The sequence below is a fragment of the Dreissena polymorpha genome, unplaced genomic scaffold (genome assembly GCF_020536995.1).
Source record: "Dreissena polymorpha isolate Duluth1 unplaced genomic scaffold, UMN_Dpol_1.0 chrUn002, whole genome shotgun sequence".
Classification (NCBI taxonomy): domain Eukaryota; kingdom Metazoa; phylum Mollusca; class Bivalvia; order Myida; family Dreissenidae; genus Dreissena; species Dreissena polymorpha.
In genome coordinates this window covers 1,200,035-1,212,796 of record NW_026273316.1, presented here as the reverse complement: position 1 = coordinate 1,212,796, position 12,762 = coordinate 1,200,035, and the positions used below count along the sequence as shown (strand labels likewise).

General features: G+C 34.9%; 1 long non-coding RNA gene across 1 annotated transcript; it reads left to right on the top strand.

Annotated features, from left to right (window-relative positions):
* The first annotated feature begins 1,159 nt into the window (after positions 1 to 1,159).
* Positions 1,160 to 2,444, top strand: LOC127863200 (uncharacterized). Its single transcript, XR_008040988.1, has 2 exons — positions 1,160 to 1,292; positions 1,895 to 2,444. It is a non-coding gene; the product is annotated as an uncharacterized LOC127863200 (long non-coding RNA).
* The last annotated feature ends 10,318 nt before the right edge of the window (positions 2,445 to 12,762 follow it).

The window sequence follows — 12,762 nt, the reverse complement described above, 5'->3', positions numbered from 1 at the left end:
CATTTTAGCATCACAAACAAATGTCATTTGAGAAAATGTGCATGAATATCTTGATGCTTCATATAGAACACAAACGCTGTCATATCGATACCTGTAAAAGCAGGTGATGTCAAAAGATGTTTGGTGTAGGATTCTATTAAGGCACAATGAATTGGTAGGATCGCGTGTTTAGATCTCTTTCATGTTAAGCATTGTCATAATCACATTAAAACCTTCCTGTTTTTTTGTAGTTGTTATTGAGGTTTATATAACTCACCTGAATAGATGTTTACCACAAGTCTTGCAGTATCAGGTAAACTTACCATGACCATTGTACCATTTAGTTGTCTTTTATGTAAGGTGCAACCCAATCTGTTGATGAATTCCTTGTTTGATTGAAATAACAGATAAAATAAGACTGGTTAGCTTTGTTTAAACAGTGTATTTTGTCCAATTTTGGGCTAAAATTTGACCAATTTATTTCCTATGTCAAAAAGTACCGGTATATAATCATCTTTCCTAAATGAGAACCTAAATTCCCAGATGAAAGTTTCCAAACATTTTTTGAATTGTTCATTTTGAAGGCTGACTGGAAAGTATATTAACATAATGATTTATTCACTCCCTGTGTGCAATATACTATTTTGTGCATTTTATTTGATTACAATATTGTGTAATTTCAAGTATCTAAAAGTTCATGTACATGAATGTAAACCTTTTTGATTGTATTGGACTCTATCATTACGTTGTCCATGTGATTTACAAATCTGTTACCTATAAACATCAATCTTATTGTGTATTTATAAAGAAATGTTTAATTTTGACTAAAGTTCTTTCAATGTAGGCGCTAAATTACATTCGTGTGACATCTACTGTGTACAATCATCTGACGTCACAATATTTTCTAAAATTCAGCCTTTTTGTTTCTAATTTAAAAAGCAAACATCCTTAGTAAAACATGTGAAAGTTACTAATTTTATCAATGAGCATCTGATGATGACAGCAAATGACTTGTGTAAAGTTTAGCGCTAGTTTATGTTTAAAAACGTACTATTTATGGCAATAATAATGGAAAATGTGTCAATTTAATTAGCCGGATTTTTTTCGAAAAAATCTCGGCTTATAGATTGATGTTGTCGGGCGGGCGGGGGGGCGGGCGGGGGGGGCGGGCGGGCGGCGTGCTCGAAAATGTTAAAGTTCTTATTTCATGGTATAACTTTGGTATGCTTGGACCTAGAGTCTTCAAACTTGACATGAAGGTTGGCCAGGATGAACAGATGACCACTGGTCATTTCAAGGTCATTCATTTGAAGGTCAAGGTCACTGTGACCTTCAATATAAAAAATGTTAAAGTTGTTATAACTTTGGTATGCTTGGACCTAGAGTCTTGAAACTTGACATGAAGGTTGGCCATAACTAGTTAGTAACCACTGGTCATTTCAAGGTCATTCATTTGAAGGTCAAGGTCACTGTGACCTTGAATGTAAAAATGTTAAAGTTCTTATTTCATGGTATAACTTTGGTATGCTTGGACCTAGAGTCTTCAAACTTGACATGAAGGTTGGCCAGGATTAACAGATGACCACTGGTCATTTCAAGGTCATTCATTTGAAGGTCAAGGTCACTGTGACCTTCAATATAAAAAATGTTAAAGTTGTTATAACTTTGGTATGCTTGGACCTAGAGTCTTGAAACTTGACATGAAGGTTGGCCATAACTAGTTAGTAACCACTGGTCATTTCAAGGTCATTCATTTGAAGGTCAAGGTCACTGTGACCTTGAATGTAAAAATGTTAAAGTTCTTATTTCATGGTATAACTTTGGTATGCTTGGACCTAGAGTCTTCAAACTTGACATGAAGGTTGGCCAGGATTAACAGATGACCACTGGTCATTTCAAGGTCATTCATTTGAAGGTGAAGGTCACTGTGACCTTCAATATAAAAATGTTAAAGTTGTTATAACTTTGGTATGCTTGGACCTAGAGTCTTGAAACTTGACATGAAGGTTGGCCAGAACTAGTAAGTAACCACTGGACATTTCAAGGTCATTCATTTGAAGGTCAAGGTCACTGTGACCTTGAATGTAAAAATGTTAAAGTTGTTATAACTTTGGTATGCTTGGACCTAGAGTCTTGAAACTTGACATGAAGGTTGGCCAGAACTAGTAAGTAACCACTGGACATTTCAAGGTCATTCATTTGAAGGTCAAGGTCACTGTGACCTTGAATGTAAAAATGTTAAAGTTCTTATTTCATGTTATAACTTTGGTATGCTTGTACCTAGAGTCTTCAAACTTGAAATAAAGATTGGCCAGTACTAGAAGATGACCACTGGTCATTTCAATGTCATTCATAAATAGTATTATTTCATCTAAGTTTATTTTCTTACATTTGATAATGAAATTGATGGAAACTTCAAACAATATGTTACTAATTTGCTAATAAAAAAATTGAGATCAAACTTTCCTAATTGTCAATTCAAGTTCATATTTGTGACCTTAAATGTTATTGTTGTTCATGTATATGCATGCATTCAAAACATAACACAAGGTTTGCTCATGCCTTGAAAAGTACTTACATTTCATTTTGACCTTTGAACAATATTTCAGTAATTTAAGTATTGCATTGACAAAAACACGAAAGGTACTTTCCTGTCATTTAAATCAAAAATCCGGCTTCAATGCGGTCATCTCCGACCGCGGAACTCTTGTTTAACATTTGTGTTTAAATCCAAATTTGTATGCCTCCGGTAGGGAGGCATATCAGTCGCTCTTTCTGTCCATTTGTCCGTCTGTTCATTAGGCCTTCCATTTTCCAGATGTTTTTTTACGCAACACTTTAAGATATTGAGCTGATTTTTGGTGTGCGAGTCTACCTAAATGACCTTCAGATGAAGTTTGAAATGTATTCCGGTCCATTGATTATTGGCCAAGTTATTGGCCTAGGACTTAAAATTAGCTGTATTATAACCTTTTTTTCCATAGTTGTTTTACACATCGCTTTCAGATATTGAGTTAATTTTTGGTATTTGAGTCTACCAACATTACTTACAGATGAAGTGCGAGTTTTGTTTTTGATTGACTTTTGGCTAAGTTATGGGCCTTGTTTTCTCTTAAAATAGCTGCTGTGGGACTTCAAATTGTAGTAGAATTGTGTTTCACAAATGTAGCTCTTGTTTAAAGCTTGCTATTCTGATTCAAATATGTCAAAGTAGATGTATGCTAGTAGTGCTGCAACAACACGCCAAAAAGCGTATTGCGATATATTGTCAGTTCAAAAACCCGTATTGCAATATATCGCAATATATTGTTTACTTGTACCAGAATTATAACTCGCCAATTACCCGATAATCCCGTATATTCCAGTTTTAAAGCAAATGCTGGTAAATGTTTACTATAAAAATGCTCAAGAATAACACAAAACACAAACATTCGCCAATTTTCTTAAATATTAAATACATTTTAGCATTTTTTACTATTTAAAGATGTGATGAAATAACTTCAAATCAGGCGTTTTTTTCCCACTGAACACGCGTAAATCGCCTGCATGACGTGATGTTCCCGTTTTATACAACACAAATACACCCACACTTTCCACGCGACGTTCTACATGTCTGTATAATTTTCGCGCGCTTTTTATTGAGAAAAAGAATAAAGCACTTTTTTATTGTTGCGTTAGCATTACATTTCGGAACGTGTTTTTGAAATTCGGATTACAAATTTTATAATGCTCATTTCAGAACGAAAAATTTAGTTGTGCATAATTAATTCAACGATAATTTGTTTAAAAGCATAGAATAAATGCTCCCATGTAACAACGCTACTCTGTATAATAGACTTTTTAGAATTCCATTTTTACGTAACAATTTATTTTTACAAAATACCGGTTTGTTTTGTTTACCTTGATATCATTATTTTGGATGGCTTTTCTGAACAAAATGTAGATGCATGTTTGTAAAATTTTCTGTTTAAATGCCAAATTTGAAAATGGTTCTGGTCTATTGGAAAACATTGCTGCCAGAGGGGTGGTCAGTTTTCCTTGTATAGATTTCGCAATACATTACGAACACTAGATAGAAGTCATACATGTATTATTTTCCCAATTATCATGAAATATACTCTGAGGTTGTTCTAAGGATATCATGGCAAATTTGTTTAATGGATTAGCTCCATTTCAAGCTCACATTCATGAACATAAATCTACTTAAAGAAAAAGCTGCGTTTCAGTACCCTACTGCTCATTGGCTGTTTACCTTCGGTATTTTAATACACTGTTTCTGATTGGTCAAAGTTAAAAACCATCCTGGAAAGAACAATTAAAGGATACCAGTGTGTAAATTGTACACATTTATATAAGATTAAAAATAGTTTTGATATAGTATTTTTGCATGAAAATTTTAATTAGAAAATCAAAGGTCAAAGGTCAAATGCATATTAAAAAGTTGTGCAATAGAACAATGTTCAGGTGAAAAAACTCAGATATTGATAAACTGGAACTGTAATATTACGTGGTTGATGTGGTCCAAGCTGGGAACCCATGTTATAAACAAAACCGCAAAATGAGTATGGTACAGTACAGCCAACGCGGAACAAATGTATTTCGCTATCCGCGGCGGCAAGCCGAAACGAGTCGATGCCACGTCAGTCGTTGAAGCAGCGTCAGTATGCGGCGGCAAGTCGCATTTCGCAGCAAAGCTTCGCATCTGTCCGCCGAGGCATACTGCGATCCGCGACATGATGCCGAGTCGATTTGCATCATGAAATAAAAAATCTTTTTAAATTATTAGTTACATGTTGTTAACAAATTTTGAAAAAAAAAAAAAATAATAATTAAAATCATAATAAATTTATTGTGCGCAGATTGTATTAGCATATACATGTAAGCAAAGTTAATGTGTCTGGCCAATTAAGTTTGTTTCCCGCCTGTAGTGTATGTATTTCACACATAAACAAGGTCACGTAATTATGTTTTCGCGCATACAAGTGGTCAAGGCTCCCAGCATATGGTGAATTTATAAATGAATTGCATGTTGATTTTGCTATTATATTAAAGCTGAGAAAATTAGCAGCTTGAAGCCACATCAAAAATCAAGACGGTGAAGACGTATTTGTTGTTTTGTTAATTATCAGCTTATTATAACTATTGTTTGAATATGCGTATATAAACACGTTTTATTTTGTTCATATTATACAGTTAATATCGCAACTAATTACCCGATAATCACGTATATTCCAGTTTTAAAGCAAATGCTGGTAAATATTTACGATAGACAAACATTCTCCATATTTCCTTAAGTATCAAAAACATTTTGGCATTTGTTACTATATAAAGAGATGATGAAATAACCTCTAATCGGGGCGGTTTTTTTCCACTGAACACGTGATTTACGCCTGACGTGATGTTAATGTATTTATACAACACAAAATACACCCACACTTTCCAAACGACGTTCTACATGTCTGCATAATTTTCATGCGCTTTTTATGAAACAAAGGATATTTTAGCACTGTTAATTTGAAGCTAGAATTTGCCAAAGGTCGCGTTAGCATTAAAATTCGGAAGTGTGTTTCGGATTACAAATTTAATAATGATAATTTGATAATCGAACGAAACATTAACAGTTGCGCGTAATTAATTCAACAATAATTTGTTAAAGCGCATAACGTGTCATCTTGCTTATTAAAACGTGAAAATAATAATTATGCAGCGTAAATCTTGGTTTCTACGCTGCACATACATGTATGTACATGTAGGTGGATATCTTTTCACTCCATCCGCCGCGTACGTATGCGGCGGATTTACTCCGCGAAAGTACGCAAGGTTAATACAGCCTCGGCGTCGTTGCGCGGATCGATGCTGAGTGCCACGGCGATACGCCGCGTCAACACAAGATTCGGCCGCCGCGTACTAATAATCTGGCCGTGGCATAGCCGCGGATTATGTTTGTGCCGCGTTGGCTGTACTGTAGTTACTTGGATGGAACTTAAGGATGTTTATAAACATTAAGGTCAAAGGGCTTTGATATGTATTTTCGGCGATCGTATTATAATTGTAGTTTGGTTGTAAATGTGAAGAGAAGGGCAATCCAGGTTCGAACTTTTTAATAACTTTCAAATGTATAACTGACAATAATAAAAAACAATAATAATGATGACATCTACTTAATTTCACTATTTATGGCGACGTGGCAGTATAATGTTCTGCCAAAATCACAACATGTCGAGATGCTTTGACATATGATTTAGTGGTCGGCATGACACATTATTAGACAAAGAGCTGTTTTATAACTATATAAATAAGTTTGCATGTTGGGTCACAGGGACAAATTGGGACATGGACTGTTAAAATAATCTCATAACAGAACTTGAAGACTTGACTAACTGTCAGTTTATATGTCAAACATTTTGTATAGGCCATGTCGCAGTGAAGTTTTTATCCCCAAAAGGTATATGTTTCTAGATGTCATCCCAAGTATAATACTCTCATATATTTTTGTACAGTCAACGAAATGTACAATATACTTATAGAGAAAAACCTGAAAAATATCTTTAAAACCAAAAAGGGTAACACTCAGATATTTGGCATGAAATACTTGCTATTTTTCAGGGAACTATACAAAAAGTAATCAATAAATCTTATACAGTTACGAAGTGTTTTTAAAAAGAATAGACCATATTCCATGAAACTGTTATAATGATTTTATTGTGGAATGTGAAACCAGTTGTAAGCTTACAAAAGCACCCCCAGAGGTCTATTAACATACTTTTCTTTGATATTCTGGCACACAGTTGCATAAAACGGTTGCACTTTGACCATTTCTTTTGAAACAATGGAAGCAGTACAAATGGTACGCCATGAGCAAGTTCTTAAGTATGACAACCAATTACGCTAATAGAAACAAATATGTAGACCTCAATAGGAACTGAAAGATTTGAGATAAAATAAATACCCTCTGCAGTGAATTTCATTGTGTAAAAAATGACCTCATAAAATACCCAAAAGCTTTATGATAAAACAGATTTAATTAAGCACACGCTTTTTTGGGATACTATCATTACAACAATTCAAAATGCTGGTCAAGGGTTATCCCTATCCTAATTGGCATTGTTTGATTAAGTTGATATAATTTAAAATGACCTGCTGCATAATTGGACTTGTTCATTAATGATCAACTAGATATTCTGACATAAATGTTGTGAATAATACTTGTGTGATTGCACGCCATATCATGTATGGCACATTGTCTGTGATTTGATAAGAAGCCAAATGCTCATTATACGGTGATTTTGAACATCTTGATAGATTTGGGGGTTCAAATCTTTATTGTGGAATGCAAAGTTGTATGATACTGTGAAACCATTTATTTTCGTCAGCACAAAATTTCGTCTTTTTTAAAAAAATGACTATTTCGTCAGCACTTAAATTCGTCCATTTCTGGTTTTGAAAAAAAAAGCGTCCAATTTGTTTGTAATGTTTGTAATACGCGGTTGCGAAAAAATCGTGCTGGGGAAAGAGGAGTGACACTTGTATAGTCACTTGTAAAAGGTGGGCCTTGTTTGGCATATACCAATTAACAAGTCTGTTATTTCAGGTGATAGTAACTGTCCCTTATTATTTTATGTCATTGACACGTTCTTTGTTATGATTAGCGGATAAGTGGGACTGAATAACCGTTAACGAGTGTTTTAAACAACGAAGCCAATTGCCAATTAGTCTTTTTTGATTACAATCACGGACAACCTAACACAAATCAATATGTTCTTAATTAATTTGTAATAAAAGCGCAGCGCAGAATATATTTCAGTCAGGTGTTGATCACACATCAGCATATTTTAATTGCGTTTAATAGTATTGTCTTTAATCCGAATTCGCCGCGTGTTGGCTGTTTAATCTGCAACACCCCTGAAAAACACAATACACACAATGAGTTTTAAAGTTGTTAACAATTAGCGCTAATCAACACTATTATACCTAAACGAAGTCGACGCATTTGATACAGCCTTATTGCATTCGAGTTTTACAGGCAATGTCAGTTGTCAGAACTGTATAATGTACACCCCTTTGTGTCAAAACCGGATTTAACTTAAGTGTGAATAGTCGACTGTTTCATGTTCTTTGTATCAATACCATCTGGGTATCTGCACTATAAGTATACCAGTCTACAAACAAGGTGCGCGCTTCAGCATATGGGTATTCGGACGTTCAAAAAATTGACCTACGGTTTAGCGTTCACGCCGTTGTACGTATTTAGCAATATAACTCGTTATTGTTTTTACTATTTCTTTACTTGCAAAAAATACTAGTGACTTATAACTTACCTTGCAGTCTTTTTTTCTCGCATTTTGCGAGTGTGCGAGTGTTAATTTCGAGCCCTGTGTATATGCGAGGATTACGCTGGATTAAAATGCCTGATGCCTACGGTAATTCAGTCTTATTTGTTTCTAATATGGGACATGATTGTTCGTTAGGATCTTGAATTCGTCCATCGGTCGAAGGACGAAAAAGACGAAAATTAATGTCTGACGAATAATAATGGTTTCACAGTATTTCAAACTGATAGAAGATAGACAATCAAATAAAACATTCACACATTTAATTATTTGATTTAAGAAAATTTTAATTGTTATTGTTAAAGACCATAAGGATAACTCCACTTTCAGAAGGTAGGGTTGAATATAAGAATCACTATGTCCATCCGTCATTGATTTAGTCCATTCATGCACTGAAATCTTTGGGAAATATGTAAACCTTTATGAGACGGCATGTTTTACCCAAGAACCACTATCAGTTTGCATGAGTACTCTTAGTAAACAACATCAGCAGTGATATAGGAAACTGTATATTAGCCCCTTGCAATGTGTATTTCACACCTATTTGAAGAACAAGTGCATTTGTTTGCAGGATAAGTGAAAATTGTAAGGCACTCATCCTGCAGGACAAGTGCATTCTTGAAGTATGTTTGTCCCATATACATGGATTATTTTTAGTCAATGTTAAATATTGAAGTAAAAGTTCAAAATGCATGAATTGTTGTGAAAATATGGAATTGCTTCCAAATGACTTTCAGGGTTGTCATTATTAACCGATTGCCGATCGAATTCATCGGTTAAAATCGCCAGAAAATCGGTTGTTTTCCCCAAATCTTTAAAATTGCGATCGAAAGTTTTGATCATGCAAACCGACAATAATTGACGAGGAATAACCGTAGTATAGTAGAGCGACGCCCGGCCATTCAGTCAGTCCATTAACTCCGCCTAAGAGCTACTGTTTTCAATGAATTTCTCAGCGAGTGGCCAATATTGATTTTTCCAGCTGTCAATCAAATTCTTCTTGGTAAGCACGTCAACCAATCAGCACTCAGGCAGCCGAATACACGCCCGAATACACGCCGACCCCACATGAAACTGTATCAAATAGCTGTACATTTCACAGATTATTACTGACCGTAGCTCAACAAATGTAGCATTGTAGAGCGTAATTAACTAGTTTTTTTAGTGAGAGAAAAGGTTTCAACATATTAAAACATGCTCTTCTATTTTCTACCAAAATAAAAGATATTAGCGACCTCTGCCCTACGAAGTTGTTATTCAGCATCTAAATATTAAAGTCCACGCTTTCCCCGAGGAAGGATGACGTGACGCTATACATGAAGTCTAATTTTGGCATGATTTTTATATGTACATGTAAAACACGAAAAATGTGTCTCTGTTGTTAGAATTTTCTAAATTTCCGTGAATAATAAAATCTGAAAATGATTTCGGATAACACATTTAAGTATACGCATTTGAAAATACTTCAATTAAATAATGCATTTTGATATACAAATGGTCATAACGCATAATGTAATAAGTAGGTAAATAACGTGTTTTTAGATTGCCAAACTATGCATACATATAGGTCTACATGCATGAATGACCTGAAAAGTTATATCACGATCCGGAATGAAAAGTACTCGGTAAAATTTAAAGAAAGACACGTTTTTATTCTTAGAAATTCACTTTCACTTTCTCAAACTTTTCTGTAAGGAGGTATATGTAACAGTTTAGATTGAGTCGTTGATTTGTCGTAATTACTAAATATAAATGGTTCTCAATGCTCTCAAATCGCGCCACGTGATTCACGTTTGTTCAATGGGAATTCCCCAATCCCACAATTTAATTTATATATGCACTTGCGTTAAATGGCGGACGACATTCATCGTCAATATTGGCCATAATTTGGTTTTGAAAAAAAGAAATCGTAATAATACTGGATTATTAATGGATAGAATTGGAACGTGCAATGATCTATCAATATAACATGTTTTTACATTGTACAGTATACTAAAAATGTGAAAACCTTAAAATTGTCTATTCTTTCTATACCTCATTTTTTACTTTTTATGCTCTGAGAATAACAGTATTTTGTCCCTAAATATCTAGAATTCGTTTGCCGTCGGGGGGTTTCGCCCCCTGACCCCCCTACCAGGGCCTTGCCCTTGACCTTGACCCCGGCTGAATTGGTTACTATTCCAAAATAACCTTTTGTTTACAATCATAATGACAACCCTGGACTTTACCTTTCAATGAGAAATTTAAAAAAACAATTGCTTTGCCCAATGATAATAAGAAGGCGGCTGGCTATGTTTAAGGAAAAGGAAATGCCCGGAGGTCAAACCTCAAAACATATGCAGCCTGCGATGTGGCATGCAGTGAATTATTCTGGATTGTCTCAAAATTAAACTTTAAATTTAAAGCTGGTCAATTAAAGATGTAGTTGATAATTGTATTTGTTCACAGTCCTAACTGACTTAGCAGTCACCCGAGTATAGTGGTCATGTGGCTATAGCCCTTAGACTAGATTGGTTTTGGTCTCCCTCAGGCCCTCAGTCCCCCAACACAAATAATTATATATAACATCTGAGTGTAACAGTCACCTGGTAATAGGGGCCAACAACTGCTAACTAGAACTTAAATTTGCATAAAATAAAGGATATTTGTTGGATTTGGTGGAATATCGATTTTAATTCACGAGTGATCATAGAAAATGATATTTTCACTGGTGGCCATGCCACGAGTGAAAAAATATTTTTTTATGTGATCACGATAAAAAACTGTGGGGAACGAAAAAAAATTCGGTACGAAAAATTTTGGGTATGATTTTTTTATTGGGAAAGATGGGGTATCTGTAAGTAAACAGGGGTACCCAAAAGTATCATTTGAAAATCGGTGTAGTGTGATGTATACTTCAAAGTACCCAGGGTAAGGGGAATTAGTACCCGTGGGAAACTTGACCCATTCAGCAATACTTGCATCATATTGAAATGTCTGTTGTAAATAATTGGCCATGTTAGATTTGTGAATTGTCCGTGACAAAATTGTGAAATGTCTGCCCACGGCCTGTCTCAAAGAAGGAAAAAAAGCCCTGGTTTTATTCACGTTGGTGACATCTTAATTGAGTTGATCACTTATATATTTAAACAAGAGCACCACATAATGGATGCCAATGCTCGGCTGCGGGTGCAGTTTTGAATAAATGAAAGCTTGTCAGAAGATTTTTTAATTTTTTTTAGAGGTCACAGTGACCTTGACCCTTGACCTAGTGACCCAAAAATGGGTGTGGCGTGTAGAAATCATCAAGGTGCAGCTACATATGAAGTTTCAAAGTTGTAGGTGGAAGCACTTTCATTTTAGAGCCAATGTTAAGGTTTGAGCACGACGCCTACGGCGGAAAGACACAACGAGCTGGCTATGACAATACCTCGGGTTTTCTCCCAAAACAACCGAGCTTAAAACTACATATTATTTATTATAGAATGTATTTATGTTCTGTAAAGTTTTGGGCCTTCGTATGAACGTTGAAAAATTTGTTAAATATAACAAAATAGATTATCTATCAAATATACGGCATGTGATTATGTCGTTGTGATACGACTGTAAATTGATACATCCTGCATTGGCGCCACCTCCTATCATTAGGGCTATGGAAATTTTCTTGTCACACAGGAAAAACTCATCAAAATGCTTTTTAAAACTCCACCATGACACAACTTATAAAGGTTCTCATGTTTTTAAATGGGTTGAGAATGTTTGTTTCTGTACAGTTTTGGCTGAATTAATCTTCGCTGATGTTTATCTATTAAAAATGTTATATTAATGAACTTGTTAAGAAAAATTATTTATCACATGCCATACCCTGTTCCCCATGTAATATTACCTTTTATCTTACACATGTGTTACATACTTTTTAAGCGTTTTCATTGGCTAAGTTTTCATTCGATTGACCAATCGCCTTTTGTTATTTTGCTGAAATGACATTGCAACGTCAAATGACGTCACGAAATGTAAACAACATTCGGGATTTATCATTATGTTTGCGTAAATATTTATTTAATTTCCTCATTTTAAAGCATGTGATAAAAAAGATCTGACACTCCTTGTCATTTCTTACCATGTTTTATTTAACTCGTCCAGGAAATTTGTTAGTAAAGGCGAGCTTACTAACAAAATTCCTGAACTCTTTTAATAAAATATGGTATGATATGACAACTTGTGCCAGTTCCTATATATATTATGCCAAACAAAGTTTATCTTTCACACGGGACTCTAACTCAATCATACAAAGATAGCTTTTTTTAATAAGACTTTTACTACCCTTAAGTCCTGTTGTTGATATGCATACTTTAAGTAAAGCTTTATTCATATTTTATGCCCCCCTTCGAAGAAGAGGGGGTATATTGCTTTGCACATGTCGGGATGTCAGTCGGTCGGTCCGTCCGTTCACCAGGTGGTTTCCGGATGATAA